The following is an 8,497-nucleotide window of genomic DNA, read 5'->3' as shown; positions in this document are numbered from 1 at the left end:
GGGAGAGAAACATTGATTGGTGGCCTCTCGTTTGCGCCCAGACCAGGGGACTTGGCCCACGGCCCAGACATGTACCCTGACGGGGAATCGAACCAGGGACCCTTGGCTTTGCAGGATGATGTCCAACCCACTGAGCTGCACCAGTGAGGGCACCAACAGTTACTAAGCCCTGGGGATTCGGCAGGGCACCCAACTGGAGAGGAGGACTCGGCCCTCCTGGAGCACGTTTTTGTGGAGGAGACAGGTGTTACATAGATAAATGGAACAAAACACACAGCTCGTCACGCGGGCTGTAGCGCAGGCCAGAGTGACAGGGGCGGTGGTGGGAGAGGCTGGACTCCGGGCACAGCACAGGCAGAGGCAACAGGGTCTCCTGCAGGCTGGACGTCAGGGTGAGAGAGGGCGGAAGGTGGCCTCCCCAGGCTTGAGCCTGAGCATCTGGGAGGCTGAAGGGACTGTTAACTGGGGCAGAGGGGACCCCAGGGAGCGGGTCTGGAGACAGGGTTCGATTCCCACACCTCCCGAGGGAGAGGTCTCTGAGACGCGCACGGTGGGAAGTGGGGACCCGGGTCGCAGCTCAGGGTGAAGCCGTCAGGGTGTCTGGAGGAACCTGAAGGCTTGGGGCCTGGACAGGGTCAGCGAGGAGCGAGCAGAGCAGGAAGAGACGTGCAAGGACCCAGCGAGGGAACCAGGGAGAGAGCGGCCAGCGCGGCGGGCGGAGGACCGGAGAGGGCCCAGCCCTGAAGCCCAGAGCACAGGCTCCCAGCAGCAGGGCCGGGGCGCCCCCAGCACTGCTGAGGGGCCACAGGGCCCGAGACTGAGAACCGGTCCCAGAATCCCGCACCAGGGAGGTCGCTGGTGTCCCTGGCAGAAGCAGCCTTGCTGAAGGGGCCAGGCGCGAGTTCTGAGCGGGGAGGGGGTCCCCAGAGAACGCACGAGAAGGAGACAGTGCACACGGGCTGGAGACGCTCTGCTCTAACGTCAAGTGAGGACAGAAACGGGGGGCCAAGTTTGCAGGAGAAAGGGGGTCAAGAGGCGCTTGTAAGATGGGAGACGTCATGTCGTGTCTGAGTCTGCGCAGACGCAGGTGTTGGAGCACGCGCCCGGGCACGTCACGTGGGCGGGGGCGCGCGGCCGCGGGAAGGCAGTGACTGCAGCCCCAGGGGGGCGCGTCCCCTCGCAGGCGGCAGGCCCCGGACTCACGCCCTGTCTCTGACCCCAGAGAGCATGTTTGCTCCCCGCCCCGTGGTGGCCCCCCAACCCGACTGCTGCTCTGATCATACAGACTTGGGGCGTTAAGAGCTACACGCCCTCCGCTACATTTTATTCTTTGCTTTTAATATAGAAGCCACACGGGTTGCTTTGAAGCGCTCTGAAGACCAACCTGGAATTCTGTCCGACTACGTTTCCAAATCACACCCTCTCGGTTGGCACGTTCCCACATAAAGCTGTAATTTATGGGGACCTGAGACACCGCCTCACAGAATGCCATCCTGCCGCATTTTCCAGGATGAACTTTTCTTTTCCTAAAGAAATAAATGCTCCAGCGTTTCATCTCGTGACTAGAACCTCGTTCCAGAGCCAAGGACTCTGAGCTTCTAAGCTCAGCCTAGCTGTTGATTCCATGTCCCCAGCCAGTGGGCAGCACCACCGTCGCCCAGGGTGACCCGCTGGGCCTTGTGCTCCAGCCGCCACAGGTGCCGACGTTCCCCTCCGCTTCTGCCGCTCACCGGCTAGGGGTCGTGTTGGCGCCTCCTCTCGCATGTCTAACGCCCCCACCTGGCGGGAAAGAACAGACCTGAAAAATATGATTCTCATACGGCAGCCATGACCAGCACTGTGCCCACGGCCATGCAGAACAGAGCAGGGGGCTGTGCTTCTGCAAAAATGCACCTGACACCACACCACTTTCTGGTGTTTGCTTCACAAAAGGCTGGTCCAGGGTCAACCCCGTGGCGTGGAGCCCAATGCAGGGAGCTGGAGATTCCTCGCGGTGCGGCGGTAGCTGTGGGTTGCTCACGGAGGAAACAGCTCACCGGGCACTGCCCTTCCACTTCATGGTGACACGGGACACACGACCGGCTCAAGGAGGCTCGAAATGACAGCTGGCGGTGACAAGCCTGCCCCAAAAGGCCGATGTGCGCCCTGCCCAGGTGGCTGTTGGTAGGAGCGTCATCCTGTGCACCGAAGGGCCGTGGGTTCAATCCCAGGTGTGTGGGGAGGCAACCAACTGCTGTTTCTCTCCCCCTCTGTGGGTGAGGATTAAAAGAAACCCCCAAACCTTGCAGGGGCCCCAAGGACAGCCGGCCAGTGCGGCAGTATCCCATGTGAAGCCCATTATGTACGACGCCCACACACACCCAGGCCCGTGAGGGTGGGGCACTCTTCCCTGACTCGGTGAGTGTGGGCTTCCTGCAGCCACTGGCACCTGCCAACACCCTCCTGCACGGAGTGAGCCACGTGTGGGATCGTGACTGTTTTAAACAGGTCAGAGGACACAGTTGATGATGCGTGCGCTCCACATACACATGGCTCTGGGCTGCTGAGCACATGCCTGCTCAGCCGTCTCCCGGGACTGCCACTGACCACGGAACCTTAAGTCACTGAGCCAGGGGGGCCCTTTGCTCTGGGAGAGCAGAGGCACGGTTGGAGTGACGTGCAGCTGAGAGGAACGAGCCCTCCAAAGGTATTTCGTGTTGGCAAGCACTTCCCAGTATGAACTTACGCTGCTTTACGTATTTGTTTATTCGGCATAGGCAGGTTTTCTCCGTCAGGCTCTACCAGATTTTGTAGGTGGGACCTGTGTCTAATTCATCAGCTTTGACTGCATGCTCCCAGAAACCACGAGAAGCACCAGGCACGCAGCACAAATGAAACCGGAAGGGATGCACTGTGGTCCAGGGTCACCTCCAGCTGGAGAAAACCAGCGGTGGGTTTTTGCAGGAGCTCCTGCCAAGGGGAGGAGTGTGTCCGCTTCCTGTTGCACAGCACGTAACACTGTTCTGCCGCAGCGCGGCCTGCAGCAGGGTGGCGCGGGGCACCCCAGACAGACCAACCCAGACACATTTTCATCGCTAATTCTCGGAGATGCCAAACAAGTGACTCGCCAGTTCCACACTGTGGGGTACTCTGTTAAAAGCCTTGCCTTCCACCCAGCCTTGAGAATGCAATATAAAAACATCTAGAGCTGTTAAAACCATGAACAAATGCAGGGTGTTTTTTTAATGTTACAAAACGTTATTTAGGGAGAGCATCAGCTAAGCTAAAACAAGGGAAACATGATGATGATGATTCTCCAAGTCAGTGTCAAGAGACAAGATCGGGCTGCAGGCCTGATAAAAAATGCTTACTTCCGACTGTTATCTCTCTGAAGCAGAGTATCGAGAGAGAGCCTAGGAGAGCCTAAGCATCTCTCCAGGGACTGGCGAGGGGTGCTGTCTCTCAGAAAGGAGTCCAGTGTCGGGGCGTCTCCCAGCAGGACGGCCCCCCGGAGGGTGGAAGGACACTTCACCCAGCCGTGGTGAGGGAGCCCAGCCCTGCAGGCCCAGGCAGCACTGTGCACCAGCTCGAGGCCGCGATGCAGTGACACAGAGGTGGGAGTCCTCTGAGGTGTCCCTGTGTGACTGTGCACTTGAGGGTGCCCCAGAACCTCTCAGAGAAGCGAGGACCCTAGCCGTGTGCTGAGATGATGTGAGCCAGGCAGCAGGAGGCCTGCAGAGCACGCCGGGTGAGCGGTCAGTGGGACTGTGACCTCCTGCTGCAGGGACGGCTGTTCTGATGCCTGCGCGGCGCCCCCTCCCCACGCAGCACTCAGTTCTCCCACCGCCTGGAGGCTGCACGTGCAACAGCTCCCCCTCTCCCACCAGAAACGGGTGGAACTTCCTTCTTAAGCAAGGACAGCCCGATCTGTAAGCCTTCGTTGCAGGAGAGAAGTTGCACGTGGCAAAAGAACATGCGAATTTTGCAAATTTCCTGCTGGAAGTCCCCCTTAACCCAGCAGGCATTCTGGCTGGCCATTTCCTTTCAGATGGAGAATGGAGAGAAACGTCCTCCCTTACTGACCCAAATGAAAGGCAAAGACCACCGGCCAAAAATGTCTCCGTGAGAAATGGCCACACGGCCTCCCGCCCCCACCTACCCACACGTGCTCGGGGTGGGCCTCAGATGAGTGCCCGGGTCTACTCTCACGTCTGAGGAAACCCTCACGCCAGGAGTGTTTAGGAGGGAATCTAGCAACATCGTCCCTCCGAGGTTGTAATACTGTTGAAACTGAGCTTGTGACTGTCTAAGAAAGTAAATTGGAAGTCAGGAAGTTTGGAAAGTCTTGTCTTTTGTCATCAAGCATTATTGAGGATAGGATCATCTAGCTAGCTTCTTTTCTGAATACAAAAGCAAATTTAGCAACATCTGAGTGTTGGTACTGTCTTTGATAAAAAAGAAAGGGTAAACCTTTTGCTGGCTTACGTTCCACCCTGAAACTCATTTTAAAAAATGTAATCCTCACTGACAATATCTTTATTGGTTTTGAAGAGAGGAGCATCAGTGTGGGAGAGACACATCTATCAGTTGCTGCCTGTATACCCCGACCGGGAATCGAACCCCCAACCTTTTGGAGCACAGGGAGACACTTTAACCCACCGAACTACCTGGCCAGGGCTGAAACTTTTAATGGAACGAGTCAGTGTAAGGTTGAGCCCACAGAGGAAAGTCAGCTCTAACACTGCCAAGTTCTAGAACAGTTTAATCCAGGTCAAATAACCTGACTGCTCATGCCCCCCGACGCCAGGGCAGTTCAGTGAGTATTTACTTCCCGCCTACTGGCAGGTCATAGTAAAAACTCCTGCCCTAGCAGCGAAGGGAGCATCCGAGCACATCGTTACATTATCTCACCTTCTCTCCGTTCTACTGACGAGGACCCAACGCTCAGGAAGTATTTCTGAGAAACTTGACCCCTGTGGGTGTCGTCCTGCAAATTGAAAGGTCGCTGGTTTGATTCCTGGTCAGGGCACATGCCTGGGTTCCAGGCGTGTACAGGGGGCAACCAATCCGTGTTTCTCTCTCACATCAATGTTTCTCTCCCTCTCTTTAAAAATAAATAAATACTTTTTTAAAAAATCAAGTGCCCAAGTGACTCATTACCCCGAGTCAGACAGCCTGTGCGTGACAGAGCCAAACTCAAACCACAACACGCTCCTGAGACCGCAGTCCCTCCGAGGTTGTAATACTGTTGAAACTGAGCTTGTGACTGTCTAAGAAAGTAACTTGGAAGTCAGGAAGTTTGGAAAGTCTTGTCTTTTGTCATCAAGCATTTATTGAGGATAGGATCATCTAGCTAGCCTCTTTTCTGAATACAAAAGCAAATTTAGAAATAAGTCATCCGTGAAAGCTGACTGAACTCCGAGACCTCCAAGTGCTGCGTGAGGTGCAACCTGGGCTGTGCGACATCCGTCCTGCTCAGGGGGACCACGGCGAGGCCCCCATCCTGCGGAGGGGACTGGGGAGCCAGGGTACAGACCGGCCCACGGAGCAGCAGCCTTACACACAACTCACCCCCACATTTCACAAGCTTTCAAGGGTGAATTAAATAGTTTAGGATGACTCTAAGTTGTTTTTTGAAAACCTCATAAACGCTACTTCAGTGACTGTCAGACTAGCTTCTGAAAATTTATTTTTGCCATTTTGCTAAACGAGGAGGCTGTCAAATGTAAGAATAACCAGGTATGTTCCCTTCTATTCTCAGCCTCTGTGTATTTCTAATGACCCAGTGACTCAGCCACTGAGCAGCGTTAAAGACAGATTTCATCGCCCCTCACTCAACACTCCCACGTCAGCCTCCCCTGCGGCGTGGTCAAAGAAGCTTACACTAACTTCATCGGGAAAAGTTCTGAGCCTACTTCTGCCTGCTTGGATTTCTGTTCATCCACGAAGGATTTACTAAGCGTGCAGCTATGCAGATGCTGGGAAATCCAACGACGATGACATGCATCCCTAGGAGTGACCTAGCAGGAAAAGGGGGACAAGTTCCCGAGATCCTGGGCCACAGGAGGAACACCCTAGCGTTCTACAGGAACCCCCCAAGGGGCACGTCAACCTGCCCTGGGAGGGCATCATAGAACCTGTCAACCTGAAGGTGACACCAGTGAGGGCATGGGCCATTAGCACAGGCATGTCACGTGCAAAGGTCCAGAGGCAGGAGATGACACTGGAGTGTCTGACATAGGCCAGTACCCTTGCTCGCCCCACAGCTGGCTGGTCTCTCAGAACGGGCCACTGCCCTGACCCGGTCAAGCACAGGGGCTAGCCACTCATCTCCAACCCCCCAAAACGTGCCTGTACGTCTCCCCTAATGAGCTCTGTTAGTTGCCAGGCTGGAGGGGATGCTTTCCCTGCCCTCTGTGCACAAAGGGACGAGGTCGGAGAGCGAATCAGGACGGTATGGGCTCGGGCGTCACACGAGGGAGGGACATGTTCCAGAACAACCCCTCAGGCAGCAGCCCGAGGATCAGCGCCCAGGCCAGAGGGAAGTGGGCTGGATTTGAGACTGGGGACAGGCAAGGTTCCTTCACCAATGGAATGCAGTCAGGTCTGAGGATGATGGTCAAGTAGAAGCAGGCTCAGAAGCAACAGGCTTGGGGTGGCGGGGGGGGGGTGAATTCAGTTCCATACACGTCACCTGAGGTGCCCGCGGACATACCCACCTGGGCTCAGGAGGGGGTCGTCAGGTACAGGTGCCACTGAAGCCAGAGAGAAGTCATCACACAGGAAGCATGGAGAAGCGAGGGAGAATTTCTAGACACAAGGGGTCTGCGAGGGTTCGGTTCTAGCAGGAGCCCAGCTGCCTGCCCCGAGGCCCCTCCCAGGGTCCCGGCTCCCACCCCGGCTCACCCCAGACCTGCTGCAGGTCACCTGCTCCCCACCCTGCCTTTGCACACTCGGGTCTGCCCACCCGTCCAGCCTGCGATGGGAGCCTGGGAAGTCACGACCTACACTCACGAGGCACGAGCTTTATGTCACTCAGTGACTTGGGGGCAGGCAAAGACTTTTCATGTCAGACACTGCACAATTATAAAGAACAAAAACGTTCGTCTTATAAAAAGCTTTGACAAGACTTCGGGGACACTGTGTGCTTTCACGCCTCCTCGAGCTCCGTGTTCCCACGAGAACAGCAGCAGCCGCTCCCCCTGCAACCTGAGTCGCATAGCGGCGTTCCGTTTGCTCATCAGGTCTCCTCTTCTAAGTGGAAAGTGCTCCGACTCTTACAAATAAACAGAAACAGCCCTCCTCTGCTACACACAGTGCAGGTTACCGTCCCTGATTTAAATAAACCTTGAATCTTACAGCCAACTCATCCTAGACGGAAAAGCCAAGAATATACAACAGGGAAAGGCCAACTCTCCAATGAACGGTGCTGGGAAAACTGGCTCCCAACACAAACACAAGAAATGGGGCCTTACTTGCACCATACATGAACATCAACTCGAAACGGATTCAAGAGTTCAACACTTTCTGACATGCCTTGGCGACGGTTTTTTGTGTTTGACACCAACAGCAAAAATAAGCTGGGACTCAGTCAAACTAAAACCTTCTGCACAGCAAAGGAAACCATCAGCAACATGAAGAAGAGACAACCTACAGAAGAGGAGAAAATAGCTGCAAAACACGTATCTGATAAGTGGTTAATATCCAAAAAATGTAAGACGCTCATACAGCTGGATAGCCAAACAAAAACCCAACCCAACCCAGTTTTACGACGGGCCCACGACCTGAATGCTTTTTTCCAGAGACAGACACATGGCCAACATGTGTACGAGAAGGTGCTCGGCATCACTCATCATCAGGGAGAGGAAATCAAAACCACAACCAAATCAAATCAAAACCACAAAACCACCTCACACCTGCCGGAAGGGCTGGGATCGCGAAGTCAGAAGTGGGTGAGGGTGCGGGGAGAAGGGAACCCTCGTGCACTGGAGGTGCTAATGCAGCCTCGTGCCGCCAGTGTGGGAAGCAGCGTGGAGGGTCCTCCACAAGCTGGACACAGAACTGCCTCATGACCCAGCGATCCCACTTCTGGGTGTACGTCTGGAGGAAGTGGAACCCCCGTCTCGGAGGTGCCTGCACTGTGTACAGCAGCCGAGCCAGGAGACAACCTCAGTGTCTGTCTGTGGATGGACGCACACGGGACATGTGACTCACACATACAATGGCAGTCGGCCTTCAACGGAAATTCCTCCACATCCAACACGAATGCACCTGCAGGACACGCTAAGTGAAATGAGCCGGACACAGAAAGGCCAACGCTGCATCTCATGCGTTGAATCCAAAAACCTCAAGTCCACAGAAACAGAGTGGAAGAAGGGTGGTTACCAAGAGCTGGGGTGGGGGCTGGAGGAAACGAGGAGGCGGTGGTCGAAGGGTAGACTCCCAGGTGGGAAGAGATCTAGCGTAGAGTGTGCAACGACAGTGAGTACGCACTGCACACTTGAAATCTGTAGGTCTT

This window comes from Phyllostomus discolor, chromosome 15 (genome assembly GCF_004126475.2).
Source record: "Phyllostomus discolor isolate MPI-MPIP mPhyDis1 chromosome 15, mPhyDis1.pri.v3, whole genome shotgun sequence".
Classification (NCBI taxonomy): Eukaryota; Metazoa; Chordata; class Mammalia; order Chiroptera; family Phyllostomidae; genus Phyllostomus; species Phyllostomus discolor.
The sequence above is the reverse complement of the archived record's forward strand: the minus strand, read 5'-3'. Positions refer to the sequence as shown.